This window comes from Bos mutus, chromosome 3 (assembly GCF_027580195.1).
Source record: "Bos mutus isolate GX-2022 chromosome 3, NWIPB_WYAK_1.1, whole genome shotgun sequence".
Classification (NCBI taxonomy): Eukaryota; Metazoa; Chordata; class Mammalia; order Artiodactyla; family Bovidae; genus Bos; species Bos mutus.
Window position 1 is genome coordinate 108,546,904 of NC_091619.1, and position 17,708 is coordinate 108,564,611.

Consider the following 17,708-nt stretch of genomic DNA (forward strand, 5'->3'; position numbering starts at 1 on the left):
AGCCCCTCCCCAGGCGGTTTCCCCAGTGCGCCCCCTCCCCCCCATTACAGCACCGCCCTGGGCGCCAAGACGGATTCCAGCCAGGGACTGCTGCAGTCTTTCTCCTCCGCCTCTCCTGGCTCCCGCAGCCCGAGTCCCGGCTCTGCAGCCTCCGGCTGTGCTCCGGACCGTTCCTTTTCCCTCCCCCACCCCGCCTCCGCCTTGGCACGACCCCTGGCTCAGGGCCTAGAGGTGGGCGGACACAGTGGGCACAGGTGGGGCCCCGGCAAAGCCCGCAGGTCGAGCGGGGTTTTCCCTCCACACAGTGGGGCTGCCTGGGCTGTGGGTGAGGGACTCTATCCAGTCTGTGGTTCTGAGCCCGGCACGGCGCCCCAGCCGGGGACGCAGGGCTGAAGAGGGGCCCTTAGACCTGCGGCCAGCAGCTGCAGTCGGGTAGCTCATCCGCGAAACCCGAAAAGCGTCTCCTAGAGGGATGCGCCCGGGGGGCTGTGTGACATTCAGGGTGTGACTGTGCCTCGGTGGGGCGCGAGACCCTGTCTGGGAGGCTGTGTGACTCTTTCCCCAAGCGCCCGTCTCTGGGCTTCGGACCTGTGCCTAGGCGGCCGTGCGTGACCGTGACACTGTGTGTGCCCGTTCCTGGGTCCCCAGCGGACGCGGACCCGGTGGTCCCCGGGGAGGGGGAGCTTATTCGCACCCCCGCCTGGGCCTCCCAGCGCCGTCGCTCAGCCTCCCCTAGGCGGGCGCTCCTCGGAGACCTGGGCGGCCGTCCGCTGGCGGCGACCTCGGCCCTCCTGGGTCCCGTGCGGGGGCGGGGAGCTCGGCCCCCTCCCTCTCGCCGGCTCCGGGCCCGGCAGCCCTGCGCGGGGGCGGGGGCGGGGGCGGAGCGCGCGGGCGGGATCCCCCCGCCTCCCCTTCCTGGTCCCCGGGAAATCCAGCCTCCGTGGCTTGGCCACCTCCCGCTCCCGCGCCCGCTGCCGCTCGGCGCTCGCTCGGGGCTCCGCAGCCGGCGCGGCCCCTCCGCCGGGGGCTCCGCAGTGCCGGGCCCCGTCTCTGCCTGCCCGCCCGCCGCCGCCGCAGCGCCCCCGGCCCGGGCCGCCGGCACCATGTAACCCGGCCGGAGCCCGAGCCGGGCCAGGTAAGCCGCGGGGAGGGGTGGGGACCGGGCCGCGCGCGCCGCGCCCTCTGCAGCGCCCCCCAGCCTCGGCCTGGCTGCGGCCCCGGCGCCGCCCACGCCCCGGGCTCCGGCGGCCTCGGCTCCCGGTCCGGGGATGGGGGAAGGCTGGGCCTCCTCCGCCGCCCCTGCCCGGGCCTGGCTGTCCGCGGGCCTGACCAGAGGGACGGCTGGGAGACCACGAGGAGCGGGGACCGGCTCTTGGGGAGAGCCGCGGGGCTACCAGCCCCGGCCCAGCCCCGGGCCGGCTGAGGCTTGGGTCTGAGCGGGAGTAGCCAGCAGAGTGGTGGGGGGAAGTGGAGGTTTCAGGGAGATCCGGAGAGAAGTTTTCCTCTGCAGGTGTGTGAGTGTGAGTGCATGTCACTGTGTGTCTGTGATGAGCGTGTGTGTCACCGTGTGGGTCTGTGGGTGGCTGTGTGTGCCAGTGAGTGTATGCAGCGAGAGTGTGCGTGTGTCATTGTGGGTGAGTGTGTGCGTGTCCGTGGGTGTATGCAGTGTGAGTATGGAGGGTGTTCCCGTGTATGTATCTGTGAACATGTGTGTGAGTGTGTGTGTTGTCACCGTGTGTGCTTGGGGGGGGGGTCCTCTGAGTGTGTATGTGAACAGATGTGTGTGTGCTGGTGTGACTGTTTCCGAGAGTGGGTTCGGGTATCCGTGGCCTGCGTGAATGTGTGTGTGTGTGGTTGGGGGGTGCGTGCTGTGTGAGAATGTATCTGAGCTGGGTTCATTCGAAATCACGCACACCTAGGCTTTGTCCCCTCCTCCCCCAGGGGATGCCTGGTGAGGTGCTGGGGATGGGACAGAGAGATGGGACTTTTCTGAGGTCAGATCAAACCCCTTCCCCTGGGACTCCTCACCCCACTCAGGCAAGAGCTGCATGGCACTTTCCACCTTGGTTCCCACCTTCACCTACCCCAGGGGGTACCCTCTGTGATGCTACTGGTTGTGTTCTAGTTGGACACTGAGGCCCCTGGGGTTTTGTGGGGTGGGGGTGCAGCTGGAGTGTATGTGCCTGTGTGTGCTTCTCCTTCTTGAGGTCTGGAACCTGTGTCACCCCAGTGATGTTTCACCAAGGGCCCTTTAGCGCCACGGGCTCAGGAGGCCAGGTGGAGGCTTCTGTCCTGTTCTTAGTCATCAGAGCAGGTGGCTGTCTCTAGACTCCCAAGTCCTCAATTTCTAAGTTCTGGGTCATTGGTTCAGCCCACTGACTCCAGGTGGGTCTGTGCAAAAGCTCTTTGAAGTAATAATTTAAGAGACAATGTCCTTGTATCAGTTCAGGGCTTTTGAAAAATGCTCCCCTCTCAACTCTTTCTCTTCTTCCCAACAGCCCCAGGAAACAGGCAGGGCAGGTTAAGTCATATGAAATTACCAATATTCAACTGTCTTTGCTTTTTACCTACAAAAACAGCAATTTCATGTGGTTCAACCTAATATAATGCCCACTTACAGATGAGGATGTTGAGGCTTGAGAGTTGAATTGCATTCCCCACAATCACACACTGCTAATTACAGGTTCAGAAAGACTCCAACCCGGGTCTTTTGCTGACCCAAAGAGCTGGGTTGGGCCAAGGTTAGAGAGTGGTACTCCCTGGTGTGCTCTCTCTGACCCTGGTGGCACTGCCCTCCACCTCCGCCCAGCATTCCCTGAGTGCTGGGGCTACTTCTGCACCCAGCTGCCAAGGCCTAGCTGGGAGAGAGGGGGAGAAGAGAGGAGGGAGGGGTGGGAGAGGCTTCGTGAGTTGGCAGTGAATCAGGGTCTAAAAAGGGAGCTGGGAGGGCTAGGGTGGCAGGTGTTTCTAAAAGGAACACGAACATAGGATGAACAGCCTCAGATACACCCCCGCACCCCCCCACCCCCCACTGCCCCACTGATCTGGCAGGCAGTGCCCACTGCATTTAATGCCAGGGGGCTCATGTCCAAGGAGTGAGCTTATATGTAGTTACAGAATGATGGCCAGGGGAGGAAACTTAGAATTGACTTGGTCCAATCTCTTAATTACAAAGTGAGGAGACTGAAGCCCAGAGAAGGGAGAGGACTTGCCCAAGGTCACACAGCAAACTTGTGGGTTCCTAGCTATCTTAGCCCAGGAACTTTCCAAACTTCCATGTTGCTTTCCATTCCTGGAAACCCCCACTCCCACCTTTTGCTCCTTAAAACAGAGCCGAGGGGATTTGGGGAAAAGAAGCAAAGACTCAATAACCCTAAGGCTATAGACCCTTTGACCTGGGACCCCTTTCCAAAGAGAAGGAGTTAACAGATGTTCCTGGGAATGGGGATTCCTAGCCATACCCACCACTGAGGTAGGCCATGGCATCTCTTAATTCTTGCCAGTGAGGGGCTGAAACTGCTGCAGGCCAGACTCCCAGACTTTCTTCTGTGGCAGCAGCTGGCTGCTACCTGGCAGCTCACATCATCTCTCTCCAGTTGATGTTGGAACCTGGGCTGGCTGAGCTCCATTTTGCTTCATACCATCCAGTTTCTGATGCATTTTTTTGGCCTGATAGTTCCTTATTTTATAGGTTTATAGGTTCCAGTTAGGTAGAGAAGCTTCTGGGGCTTGTCTGATTTTGGAGGGTTTGTGGTTACTCTTAAACTCTTTCTGATTAAACTTTCCCAGAGTCTCGGGTAAATGATAAAGAAAAGTGTTCCCATTTTATAGGTGGGAAAATCAAAATTCATAGAAGAGCCTCCTATTTGTTCGTTTTTTCTAGTAATCTACTAATATCAGTAGAAGAGATTCTTTTGAGTGAGGGGACAGAGGAGCAAATGACAACAGAAGCTTTTGTCTAGAGGGACTTCTACAGACCCCTTCCAGTATCTTACCAGCCCCATGGTCAGGAAACCTTTCCAGAGTCTGATGTCATTCCCACTTGGTAGATTCAAAGCTTTGTCTCTCAGTGGGGGGTGGAAGAACAGCTGCGTACCCTCCACTCTACAAGCGCTATGTCTTGATTCCCTCTTCCCCCCCCAGCCCCCCAGTCTGAAGGCTGCTGGCTCAGCGGGCCTCCTGCTGTCTGGGGAGTCTGGGTTTGAGCTGGGGTGAGGTGGTGGCAACATCGTTATGGTAACGAGCTGCCAGCTCATCGTTGCTAATAACTTGTCAAGTCCCTGGGCTCAAATGCAGCATGCCTTCCCACCATCCCTTCTCCCCATGTCACAGAAAGAAAAAGTGAGGCTTTGAGGGAGGGGCCTGTGAATAAGGGAGTCTGGGGAGGTGGGTGGCCTTGTCCTTGGGACTGTAGCTGGGGAGCTGTGGGGAGGTTGCTTGGGGACTGGTTTACACATATGATTATATAAGTTTGCATATGATTGCAGGGGCTGTTACATGTGCATATCCTGAAAACATACTTGTAGAAACCTGTACATGCTAGCTGACATGTTCATGTACCTTTACACAGCAGCCCACATGCAAACATGCCTCCAAGCATCAGAACATGCTTGTGCATGAATACTGCCTCTACCATCTGAACATAAGGCACCCAAGAAATCTGGGTTTGTGGGGGTGTCCAGGTATGTGGGTGGGGATCTGATCTTTTTCTGATGCTGTTTCAAAGTGTCTTGTTAACAAAGGGACAGAATGGTCCCAGAGTTCCTTCTTCCTTCCAGTCAAGAGCTCAGAATGGAAATGACCTGGGGATGGTGTGAGCACCCAGCTCTCCAAGGCTCCTGCCTCTATCCCCTTTGAGCTCAGGTATCCCCTGCCCTCCTCACTCTCTGTTCTTTCTCATCCTCTCCTCTTCCTGTGTGTAAATATTAAAGAGCTGAGCCTGCAGGGCTGATGTAGACATGGGGAGAGAATGAAATTAAAAAGGATTCCCTCGCCCCTATCCTGACATCCCCACCCTGCAGTCCCCCGCTCTTGCCTCCTCCCCTCTTCCTTCTCCCCTCCCCTCACTCAGTGCTTCCACATATCTTTCCTCCCCCCAGTCCAGATGGGAGCTGGCTCTTTCAGAAAGGGGGCTCAGAACAGGGTGTGGGGAGCTACCTGTCTCTGCCTCCCCCCACCACATCTGCCTGCAGGGCTGGGAGCCCCCACGTGAGTATTTCTTTTATTTTTGGGGGTGGTGGTTGAGAAGGAAAGTGGTTTTAGAACCAGCTGTGAGTGGCGTTGAGAGGCTCAGGGCTGAAAGGAGGTGGGTGGGGTCCTCTCTCTAGGCTCATTCAGGGAAGTCTCGTGTCTGGGTTTCTTTCCTTTCTTTGGACACAGAGAGAAAGGAGGAGTACCAGGTGCCTCCGGTGGATGGGAGCGAGTGTGGGAGGGGCATGGGAGAGGGGCTTCTGTACTAAAGAGGGTGTATAGTGGGGTAAGCCTTTCGTTTCTGGCATCCTGCCTGTCTGGCAATGGGGCCACAGAGTGGCTGGGAGCTGTCCCAGGTGCTGAATTTGACTCGGTAGGATTTGCTGCTTTGGAACTGTCCTGAGTATTGAATGGGGCTGCACTGGGGGACCGGTGATGGGCAGAGTTGAGGGCTCACTAGAAAAATTCTTCCAAATGACCCACTTTCCAAGGACAGAGTCCTTGGATGGACAGATAGATTTTGGGGTCCTTCCTCTGGCCTTAGGCCTCACTGTTCTTAATAGTATTTGGGAAAGGGACCCCTCTTTTCCTGTTTCAGTTCCTCCTCCCCTTTCTAAAACTACCATATGGTTAGTGTGCGGGTATGGCTAGATGATTATGTTTCTGCTGTGAGCTCTCTTCTCCTGGATAGTTTTTAGTGCAATAAGCTTGGGGGTACTGACATCAGCCTTTCTCCTACTGGGTCCCAGAAGTTCAGGCTCAAGGCAGATCTGAATTAAAGAGGGTTCAGGTTTTGCCGGTTTAGGCCGGGTTGGGTAGAGCTCAGGAGTTCTGGGTAATTATACCATGTAGCATACCCCTGCCCATTATACTTTTGAATTCGGGAAAGAGGCAGTGAAATACTCTGCAAGACTGTCTCATGTTTTGCCCAGCCCAGCCACAGCTCAGAGCAGCATTTGAGAGAGACTTTTGTTGGGGAGGAAGGTTTCCAAGCAAAGGACTCAAGGAGTGGGTGGGGTTGTTCAGTGCCATGGAGCAGAGAAGGAGGAGGCTACTAGCGATGGGGCAATGGGAAAAGAGGAAAATATGGGGGAGAAAAAAACTACTCAAATTGGGGGATTGGGGTTCTGGATTTCAATCCTCATCTTCTTTGTAAATCTTTTCCCCACTAACTTAGGGTCAGGATCATCTCAGTTTTCTGGGTTCTTATGCTCCATCTTTGTAAATCTGAAGGGAATAGAGCAAGGATTTATTTCTCTGGGTCCCTTCTCTTGTCATCCCAGGGGGATGAGAGCCAAATGTCAGGACATGCAGATGAGACTGGGGGGGAACAACAGGCAGGAGTGGATCATGGCAGCTTCACCTCCCATCCCCAGGAGAACAATCAAATATTCAAATGGCATCCTTCTTGAGGGGAGAGGAAGGAGAAAGTTTCTGGATGCTGGGCAAAAAATGGATGTGGCAGGGAGTTCAAGAAAAAAGGGGAGGCAGTTAGGGACCCCAAACGGAACCAGTTCTAACCTTTCCAGATGTGACTTCTGGTTAATAAGGAGCCCCTCACCCATCATGTTTTTCCTGTAACTCGTCAAGATGATTCTTCTCTGGTTGCTTGGGAGGAGCTGAGTTTTCCTGTGCTGTGGGTGCTGGGAGGTGGTGGGTGTGGGTGTGGGTGCCTGTTTGGGGAGGGGAGGTGTTTGTGCTCTACTCAGCTCTCTTGGTTACATAACAGCTTTGATAAGACTTTACTTTGGAGCTGCTGCTACTGCCTGAAGCAGTCACCCCTCCACCCCCACATGGAATGTTGGATGTCCACCCCCTTCTCCCTGGCCCCTTGGAGAGTCTTGCTACATTCACGATCTAGTGTTCCAGCAGCTGCTTTCCTGCTGGGAGGGGTCTTCAGTTTGCTTCCCTGCTCCCTAACCAGCTCCTGCTCTCTAAATAGTTGCTTCTTTTAGTCTTGTGAGCCCAGGTTACCCCCACTCTTTACATTTTTAAGCCTCCAGGGGTGGGAGGGTTTCACCGGACATCATGAAGCTGCCCTCTAGGGAAGAAGAGAGGTATTCCAAGAAGTTTTAGTGCCCAGAGACAATGTTTGTACTGTTCTTTTCTCTGCCCCAATAGCTGTTTTGGAATCTGGGAGCTGTGGGCCATACCCAGAGGGGCTGGGAGGAAGAACCCTGGCCTTAATATTTTCCCTTCATTTCTCCTTTTAGAATTAAAAAGTTTTAGATATATGGGAGTGAGGGCTGCCTTTTGGGTAGAAAAAGGTGCTCCTAGTCTGAGGTGCACTTGCTTCATGTTCCCTGCCTCCCAGGTTGTCTGTGGAAATACTGATTATTCCAGGCATGAGACAAGTGGATAACAAAGCCCTTTTTTGGAATGACATTTTTTTTTTTTTCTGTGAGTGGGTAGAAATGGAGTATGTCCAGGAGTAGGGCATATCTTATTGATAATACGAACAACTTTCCAGAAAGAACTAGGAGCCTGGCAAGAGGAGAGAGCAAATGCAAGCTTGTGGTGTCACTTGGAGAGAAGATGGACTTCCGGCTTTGTGCATAGGATAGAAAAGCCAGAGGAGAGGCTGGGTGTTTCTGCTCTTCCGGTGCCTGTGCATGTGTATTTCTGCCTGTGAGTGTGTATGTGACTGCGTATATGTCCATACGTAAGTGTGAGAGTGCTGTATGAATGTGTACGAACACATTTGTGAGTTTGCATAGACACATGTGTATAGATATGTAGGAGTCTATGTATGCATCAGGGTATACATGTGACTATAAAGGCAATTACCTAATTAAACCTGTGGGGGTGGGGTGCTCACTCAACCGTATGTATATGTCAGTGTAAGTGTGCACGTGAGCATGTACGTGGCAGCACATGAATTAACAGCATATGAATATACGTATATAAGTTGTCATCCGCGTGAATAGATGTGACAGAAAGGATGAAAGAGAGAGATTCTGACTGAACACTGGGGCCGTTCAAAAGTTGTTTTCACACATGCTTGAACTCGATCCACTCTGATGCCTGTAGCTCTTCTCCAAAAATCAGGCTCCTTGAGGTCTCTTAAATTATCTTTCATGGGGCCTCACTCTTCCCCACCACCATCCGTATGAAGGAAGTTTGCAGAGGAGAAACCTGTTTAGGCCTTGGGGACAGCTGAGTAAGGGAGCTGAGCTCAAGGCTGATCAAATGCTATGGTGCCCAGGAGTGTATACGGGGAAAGAGTTTGAGAACTTGAACGTGAACATTACTACTGAGGTTTCAAGAATCAAACAGGACAGTCTGGGCTCAGTGGATGAAAGGGGCAGGGATTTTATGGAGGTCCACGTGTGTGTATCAGCCTGTGCACACATGTATATGTGTTTGTGTAGATGTATATGTGTACATCACTTGTCTTTGCCTTAATATGCATAACTCAACATAAATGCACTTTCTAATGTGTACATATGAAAAAATCTACAGGAATATACCTACCAAAAGAGGGATTTGTTGATGTAAACATACATGCTAATGCTCATATGTATATAGACAGAGTATGCAAAATATGTATGCACTTACTAAATATGGAGGCGTTTGCTAAAACTGAGCTTCCCAGGTGGTGCTAGTAGTAAAGAATTCAGGTGACTTAAGAGATGCAGGTTCGATCCCTGGGTCAGGAACATTCCCTGGACAAGGGCATGGCAACCTACTTCAGTATTCTTGCCTGGGGAATACCATGGACAGAGGAGCCTGGGGGGCTACAGTCCATGGGTCGCAAACAGTAAAGCATGATTGAAGCAAACTGACGTGCATGTGTGTCCTAACATTGGCCCGATGGCAACCCATGACCTCACTCACCCAGGTTAACCACAGCTTACGAAGAGTCCCTCTTCTACCACATGTGCCTCACATTCATCCATTCATTCAGCCAGTGTTTGTCTCATGCCTGTGTTGAGCCATGTACTGTGCCGGACACTGGGAATGGTCCTCGACCTCAGGTAACTTACAGTCTAGACCTGGATCCAAGAAAGGAGAGTGTTCAGGAAAGCAGGAGGACAGATGTATTCATGGGGGCTAAGGAGTGGGGGCAGTCTGTGGAGGGCTTGGTCAGTTCCGGAGTGTGAAAGGGAGGGCCTCAGTAAAGGATCCATAGAAGAGGAGGCCATTGAGCCAAGGCTTGAACAGCTATTCACCAGGTGGGCAACTTTAGGGAAAGGTGTTTCAGTGACAGGAAATGTCCCAACTGGTCTCCCTACCTCCTCCCTTGCCAGCCCCTCCTCCAGAGAGCTTTCCCATGAAAGCAGCCAGCCTAAGACAGTGTTAGTTGCTCAGTCATGTTGGATTCTTTACGACCCCATAGACTGTAGCCTGCCAGGCTCCTCTGTCCATGGACTTCTCCAGGTGAGAATACTGGAGTAGATAGCTATTCCCTTCTCTAGGGGATCTTCCTGACCCAGGGATTGAACCCAGGTCTCCTGCATTGCAGGCAGATTCTTCACCGTCTGAGCCAGTGGGGAAGCAGAATCATGCCTTTCCCATGGCTTTCCATCTCACTCAGAGTGAAATCCTGAGTGCTTGCTTAGTAGGTCCTGAGTGACAGAAGTGCTGTGTGTAAAGTAGCCTCTGGTGACCTTCCTGATTTCAAGTTCCTTCCCTGCAAGTGCTTCCTTTCGGTTCCACAAAGATGCTGAGCTGAGCACAGCCTCATCTCAGGGCTGCTGCTTTCCCCTCAGCCTGAAGCGCTCTCCCCCCAGGTACCCGCGTGACTTACTCCATCATTTGATTCAAGTCTTCGCTCAAAAGTCACTTTTTTGGAGAGGCCTCCCCCACAGTCTATCTTAAATAGCCCCCTTGTCATGCTGTCCTCTCACCTCAAGAAAAAAATTTCAGCACTTACCACCTCCATTATTTCATGCATTTGCTCAGCATCTCCTTTTCCACTAGGATATAAACTTCATGAGAATGGAGCATGAAGAGATCTGGTGTTGCTTCGGCACCCACTGTGTTCCGAGAAGTGCCTGGCTCAGAGGCACCCACTACACACAGATCTTAGGTACATCACAGTGGCAGGCAGTGAGGAGAGTGGATCGGGCCAGGCCGAGATACAAGGTGGGGAGACCAGTTAGGAACCGGCTGGAAGAGCTTTGGTGGAAATTTAGGGTGAGGGCAGCCTGATGGGGAACATCAGGAGTGGAGGTGGCGAAAGGGAGACACAGTGTACACGACACACGCATGCATGCACATGCACACGTAGGCCCACGTGTGCACACGTATTACAGTTTAGCCAGTCATATCTACTGTCGTAGTCAAAGAAAGCTAAGGGAGAAAGTAAAAACGTCTTTATATGTTAATATGGTATGGATGCCATGAGCACTGAGTGACAAGCTGGACACCCTCCAGCTAACCCTGGATGATGCTCTCCACACATCTGCCTGCCTCTGTCAACCAGGCTCAAAGGACTGCCAGGCAGGTTCTGCCGTCTATGGGGTCGCACAGAGTCCGACACGACTGAAGCGACTTAGCAGCAGCAGCAGCAGCAGCAGCAGGGCTTCTGCCTCAGCAAACAAGGGTAGGGTCCTGGGTCCTGAGCAGGGGAAAGGGTCTTCAGACATCAGAGTCACAGAGACTTAGAGACAAGTGGGGGAGGCACGTGGACCCTGAGAGGGGTGCTCAGAGGCAGCGACCTTTGGCTGGGCCCAGACTTCCTGAGGCCAGATGTGGTGGGAGGCAGGACAGCATCCTCAGAGGGCATCCACTGGGTGGCCCCCATCTTTCCCCGTCCCTCCTCCTCTCCCTGCTCCTCTCTGGTCCTTTTTCCTAGTAGGGTGGCTGCTGTGACCGCAAGTATGGATTTCGGAGTGAGCGGTTCCCGCCTGCCCCAGGGTGTGCGAGTTCAGGGATATGGGGACACCCAAGGAATGGAGAGCCAATTTCTAGGACAGACTGGGGGTTTGGTGGTAGGGGAGGAGTCTCTCTGAGAGTCTCAGCTTGGTCTGATATCCTCCCTAAGGAGAGAGCAGGGAGACTTGAGCTTCGGTTGCAGAAAGAGGCACTGAGGTTAGCCCTCAGGCAGGTCCATTCAGCGTCTAGGGTGAAGCGACGGAAACTTAGTACCTGGGGGAAGCTTAGAGGCCGGCGGGTGAGAAACGGAGGAAGAGGTGGGAGCGTGGGGCAGCCCCTCCGGCGCCGCCCACTGACTCCTAGGGGCCGGGGATGGGCGGGGATGAAGGCCTCAAGTCCTCTTTGAGAGCTCTTCCCCGAGACCCCCAAGCCTGCATCTGGGTTGCTTCCTTTCCAAGAGCTAGAGACCCGTAGGGCTTCTGGGGTGTGTGACAGGGGCCTTCTGCCAATCTCTGCTCGCCTCTGGACCAGGGGCGGGGGCGCTGCCGCCGCTCCCCTCCCACCTGGGCTCTGAGCATGGGGGTTGGGCCGAGACAGCCGCCAGAGCCGCCCACCTGCCCGCGGTGTCATGGCAACGACTCTGCCCACGTGGACGTTGAAGAAAGGGAGAAGAGAGGCGAGGAGACACCACACAGACAGGAGGATGGGAGGGGGCTCCTCTAGGTCCTGCCTGCCTGAGCGCCCCCCGACCCCTCCAGTTGGACCCAGGGCCCCCAGCGTAGGGTGAGACTTGTGCTCCCGGCCTGGCTTCAGAGGATGCATGTCCTTGGGCGTCCTGAGTGATGATGACCTCGGCCTCCTGTACCGGGGGCCCCAGTGGGGTCCTGGGTGGGAGGGGGAGCTTTGGCAGGTGCCGACCTCTCCTTCTCGCCCCACCCCACAAGGGATGGTGCCTGGGGCTGAGGGGATGAGAGCCCGACCTACTTCTCCATTTTCTCCCTATTTTTCAAAAGGAAAATGACCCACTTTTCAGCCAATCAGACTGGGGCCTGTTCCCAGGCTCGTTCCCTGAGCCCCCCTGCCCAGGCCTCTGCTCCTTCCTCAGCCTGTTAGTCACGTGCTGGCCCCTCTTCCTGAGGGAAGCAGGCCGAACCTGTGTGGAGGGCCCTTCCCCGCCCTCTGCGCCAGGCTGGGGAAGGGCCTGTTCCAGGGGTGGCCGGGGCCTGACTGATTCTGCATCAGTGCCCCTTTGGGCAGTCGATCACCATGGATGACGATGGTCCTGGGCACTTTGAATGTTCTGTCCCCCATCTCCTCACTCTCCTAAGATCCACACCCTGGAGAGACAGGAAGGGCTCTGGGGCTGGTGGGAGAAGGTCATACCCCCCTCTCATTCTGTATGAGTGGGTGCTGATGGGCCATCTTCCCAAGCTGCTCCATTTTCACATGGAAAGGGAGGGCTGGCAGCCCTGGAGAACCATGGCTGCTTGTCTGCCTTCTAAAGAACCCTCCTAGAGGGTTCTGTCTAGGCCTCTCTTCCCAAGCCCCTCCTCCTCTCTAGGATATTGGTCTGGGCCTGAGAGCCCCCTCCCTCCCTCAGCTATATTGGCTTGGGCTGGCTTGGGGGGTGATTAGGGATTTAATTATTTAGTTTCTCCAGCTCAGTAGATTAATTCCATCCATCACAGGCAGGCTGAGCCATCTCCCCATCTTAGGGCTGCCTGGCCAACCCCAGAGGGAGGCAGCATCATTGCTCACCTGGGCCCAGTATTAGATCTGGGAACAATGGATAAAGTTCTTGTTGGGGGAGGATTTGATGTATGACATTGAGCAGACGTGGGTGCTTAAGCGATGTGAGATGAACATGGATATGTTGTATGGGGATAAACGTGAATATGTATGTGAGGTTTTGTGTCTGTGAAGCTTCCGTGTGCACAAGCATCCATGTCCTTTGGATGAAAATGCACATATGTGAACCCTTGTGGGAACAAGTCTGTATGTATGTGTGCACATTATGTGACAGTGACTAGTTATTTGAGGACAAATGCCATGTGAGTTGTGTTGGATGAGTCTGCATGGCTGTGTAAGCTGCCTCTGGAGAACACACGTGTTAAATTGTGAATAAACATTCTTGGGGCCATGGATGCCCATGTGCAAGGGGAGGGATGGCGAGGGTGGAGATTTCCTGAGGCTGAGTGATGAGTCAGGGCACACTGGGAGTCCACTTGGTGATCTCATCAGACCAGTTTGGTCAGAGAGATGCTCCTTCAGACGTGCCAGGGCTTGATCTCCTAGTGGTTGAGAGTGTCAGGCCAGGACCAGATCCATATTCAAATCCTCTACCACCTGTGTGACTTTGGGCAATTTTTACATTTCTCAGCCTCAATCTCCTCATCTGTAAAATGGGAGTAATAATGGCACCTACTGCAAAGGATGGTTTTGAGGACTACACAAAAAAGTACACTCAGCACTTGACACAGTGCCTGCTCAGTTGTAGACATTCAGTGAGCTGAGCCTTAGGCTTTGGAGTTGAAAGGTGCCAGAGGTTGTGTGATCTGAAATGTGTTCTGTGCTTCAGTGCATCCTATACCATCCTCCAAGGTGGTTCTCCAATCTCCGCTTATATGCCTCCCTGGACAGGATACTCCCAGCTCTTCAGGAAACCCACATCATACTGGACCAGCCCTGTCTGCTGCAGAGTTCTGGTCCAGCTGCAGGGAGTCATTTCCCTCATGCCTTCTCCCATTTCTCACCCTATTTCTATGCCCCAGCAGATGGGTACTACTTCTCAATGGCTCAATTACTAACCTGAACTTATTGAGCATCTAGTCTATGCCAGATTTTGTTTATACAGAGATAAAGCAGATGGATCCTGGTTTTTAAGGAGCTCACACCCTGCATACACATTTTTATCCTACTGTGTTGAAGTATGGGACCTTAGAGAAGGTAGCGACTGCTATGCCCTGGGGTTGATAAGGTGGGCAAGCTTAGGTGAGGTTTCTTGGAAGAGAGGGTGCCTGAACTGCATCAGAGGCAAAGGTAGGGGGACAGGCTTTCCATATGGAAGAATCCTACAGTCTGTGCTGACTCCTCTCCCCATTCTCTCTCCTGTTGTGGTCCTGGCTCCTGCTAAGCCCAGGAATCTAGAGAAGAGAGCAGAGGTTAAGATACCCTGGATGCTGGGGGAGGACCAGGCAGAGCTGAGGAGTGAGAGGTGCCACCTCATGAACCTGGCTGTTAACCAACCAGCCAGCCCTCATGGGACCCAGCTCTGTGCTTGAATCCTCTGTGGGAGAGGCCTGGAGGAGACAGCAGGCAGCCCCTGTCCCAACTCACACAGAGAGCCTGCAGGGCAGTGTGCCAGCCCAGGAGGCAGGCTTCGTGAGGGAACAAGACCTGTGGGCCAGGGAGTAGGACAGGCCACAGGCCTGACCTGGCTGAGAAACTGCTGCCCAGTGGACCCTTGCCATAGACTGGGGATTCTGCCTGTTGTTTTCTGATAGCAGGCTCAAGGCTGGCAGCATTCTGGAGCCCAGGGCAGCAACAGCCCAAGTCCCACCAAACACATACAAATAAAAGAAGACACTAAGGTGCTGAAGTCAGAAGTAGCCAACATGTGGAAACATATGTGCTAGTTGCCTTGGACGGATCAACTTGAGTACTCATTGCTGCAACTTAGGAGGTAGGTTTTGTTAGCCCTGCTTTACAGATGACAGAATTGAGACCCGTGGTCATGCAGGTAGGCTGAGAGAAAATGGTTGGAAGCAGATGATTGTCTTCACAATACCCAGCAAAACGTCACTCTGGACTTGCCCTCCCAGATCCTTGGAGCTGGAAGAGAGACCACTAGCCCTGGCTGCAGGAGTTGTTGGGGTCTACAGATCAAGGGCCTCTGGTTCCCTCAGATGCCATCATCTTTGACCACTGGGGCTGCTCTGCTGTCTTCAGCATCTCCAGGGGTGGGAGGTCTTCAAAAAGAACCCAGGCAAACAGAAGGTCCTGGGTGAAACATGGAACAAGTGAGTTTTCAGTTGTGGATCCCTGGTCCAGATCTGAGTCAGGTGTGGCTCCAGCCTCTGCTGGAGGCTGAGAAATCCTCTCAAAGGCCCTGCTTCCAAATCTCACTGGTTCTCGCAGTTTCTCCCTGGTTGTCAGGAGCTAACTCTCAGCGCTGTGCTGTTTTACCTGCATGACCTTAATACTCATGACATTGTGGTGAGAAGGGACCTATGCTTGCTCCCATTTGAAAAGTGAAGACACTGAACTAGAGGGAGAGGTCCAGAGACTTCCTTAAGGCTTCATGTCTAGTAACCGGTGGACCCTGGAGGCCCAGGACCCACAGGCTGTCTCGCTAGCTATCCCTGACCAGGGTCCTATAGGATTCTAATCCTGGTGGTCTGTCTCTCAGTGGTGGACTGGGATGTCTTCCCCAAAACAGGCAGGTAGAAGGGGGAGCATAGGCAGGCAGACCCTCCTGAGGACTGATCAGTTGACAAAAAGGGAAGAATGGGCCCAAAGCAGTTGATGCTGCGGCTAGGGGGTGAGGCGTGAGACTGAGCAGCCTGAACTGTATCGCTTGTTGCCTTTGACAGCCCTGAAAAAGCCTGAACTTTGCTTCTGGCACCTCTTGGCCACGTGGCTTCTGCTGGGAGAGGAGCTGGAGCCCAGATTGTCTGGAGGAAGAGAGCAATTTGGGGCTGGGAGATTCCCCTCCTCTTCCCCCTCACTGCCTTCCTTGAAGGCAAAGGGGGCACATCTGGAGAGCCCCAGACGTGGCTGAAAAAGGACTATCCTTACCTGCTAGTTGAGAGGGGCTAGATAAACATGATGAGCAGGGCTGGGTTTGGTGGTGGGATTTCTAATACCACACCCTCCAGAGGCTCTCCAGAGCCCTTAGGGGGAAAGGAGTGGAGGTCCTGTCTGTGGGCTGTTGGGCACAGGAGTAGAGTGGAAAGTGAAGACATGCAGCCATACACTTGATACTTTCTGAACACCTGTTCATGCCAGGCATTGTTCTAGACACTCAGAGTACCACAGCACGTGACAGACAAAGTCCCTGCCCCGCTGGGGCTTTTATTCTGCTATGGGGAGACATACTATAAACATGGGCTAGATAAAGAAAATAATTTCAAAGAGCGATAGCCCTATGAAGGCAATGGAAACAGGTGATGTGGAGCATTCCTGGGGGAGGGAGCTCGACTTCAGCTAGTGAGTGGTCAGGGAAGGCTTCTCGGAGCTGAGACCTGAAAGATCAGACAGAAGAAGCCATGGGAATATCTGGGGCAGAGTGTTCCAGCAGAGAGAACATCAAGTATAAAGCCCCCTGAGGTGGGATTTTCAAAGAGATTATAGGTAGTATGGGTTATTCACAGGCTGAGCACTGTCCGATGGGTCAGGAGATGGATTTAGCCTTTGGATCTTCCCGTGTCACAAGTGTTTTGGAGCAGTAAGCCCATTTTCTGTAAAATTCCTACCCTAAACCCCCAGGAGGAGTTCATTAAATAAAGTAATAAAAGTGAATGAAAAAGATCCCAACCCTCCCTCTTATTCTGTTCACCCTTCCTTCTTTCCACTTTTTGGGGCAGTGAGGGGAAGAGAACGTTTTTCTCGGGTCCAAAGGGTGGAGGTTGGGCAGAAGCCATGTGGAGTCTTCAGCGACAAATCTGGGGAGTGAGGTGAAGAGAGGCCAGGGGCGAGGAAACCAGCCCAGCAGCAGAGATCCTGCGCAAGAGAGCGGAACAAAGCCAGTGCTGAAATGGTCAAGGGGGCTCAGACAGCCCTGGATGCAGGAGAAGGTGGGGGGCCAGAGGAGGAAGGCCCATCAGTGAGCATGGGGTACAGGTCAGAGGCTCTGTGTCAGGGCTCCCCAGTAGCTGGCCCCTTCACAGTGGACAAAACAGCCTCAGCCTCCAAGCTGCTGTCAGGATAGGGGGTGGAGGAGGACTGGAAAGGGAAACTGAGGCAGAATTCTGGGCATTCTGGTTAGGCTGACCCAGGGAAGGAGAAGAAAGCCTGAAGCTCTGAGGTCCTCCACCCACAGCCATGGAAGAGCCCAGGCCTACAGCAGTGAGATGAGTTCCAGGCCTAAGTTGCTGTAAGTTCTGCTGTATTGGAACTGGTATGTGGATGACCTCAGAGGCTCAGTGTGAGGGGACTAGAGAAGGCTGATCCCCAGCCAGAGAGCAACCGTACCCTTTGCTGCCATCTGGACCATCATGTCCAGTGTGTACCTCTTCCAGACAGCTTCTTGGGGGAAGGCATGAAGCAGTTAATACTTGCTTTTTTGAAATCTTTAACCCAAATCATCACTTTGTGTTCACCTCTGAGACACTGGCCTTTGTCAAAGGCTCCTTGATCCTTGAGGGTGCAGGTGTGGATGATTTTGAGGAAGAACTGCCTTTTTCTTTTTTTTTAAATATGTATTTAATTATTTGACTGCACGAGGTCTCACTTGCAGCATGCAGAGCTTTTTTAGTTGCAGCATGGGAACTCTTAATTGTGGCATGTGGGATCTAGTTCCCTGACCAAGGATTGACCCTGGGCCACCCGCACTGGAAGTGAGGAATCTTAGTCACTGGACCACCAGGGAAGTCTCAGAACTGGTTTTTTTTTTTTTTTTCTGTAGAATACTTTTGGTCTTATACAGTTGTCCCAGAGAGATTAAGTGACCTACTCAAGGTCACACTGTAAACCCATGG

The 17,708-nt window shown here is 53.4% G+C and overlaps 1 protein-coding gene across 1 annotated transcript in view; it reads left to right on the forward strand.

Moving 5' to 3' along the window:
- The first annotated feature begins 932 nt into the window (after positions 1 to 932).
- DLGAP3 (DLG associated protein 3) overlaps positions 933 to 17,708 on the forward strand; it is a 62,000-nt gene continuing 45,224 nt past the window's right edge. Inside the window, exon 1 of the mRNA XM_070368475.1 lies at positions 933 to 1,135. The gene's annotated coding sequence lies outside the window, so the exon portion shown is untranslated. The remainder of the gene's footprint in view (positions 1,136 to 17,708) is intronic.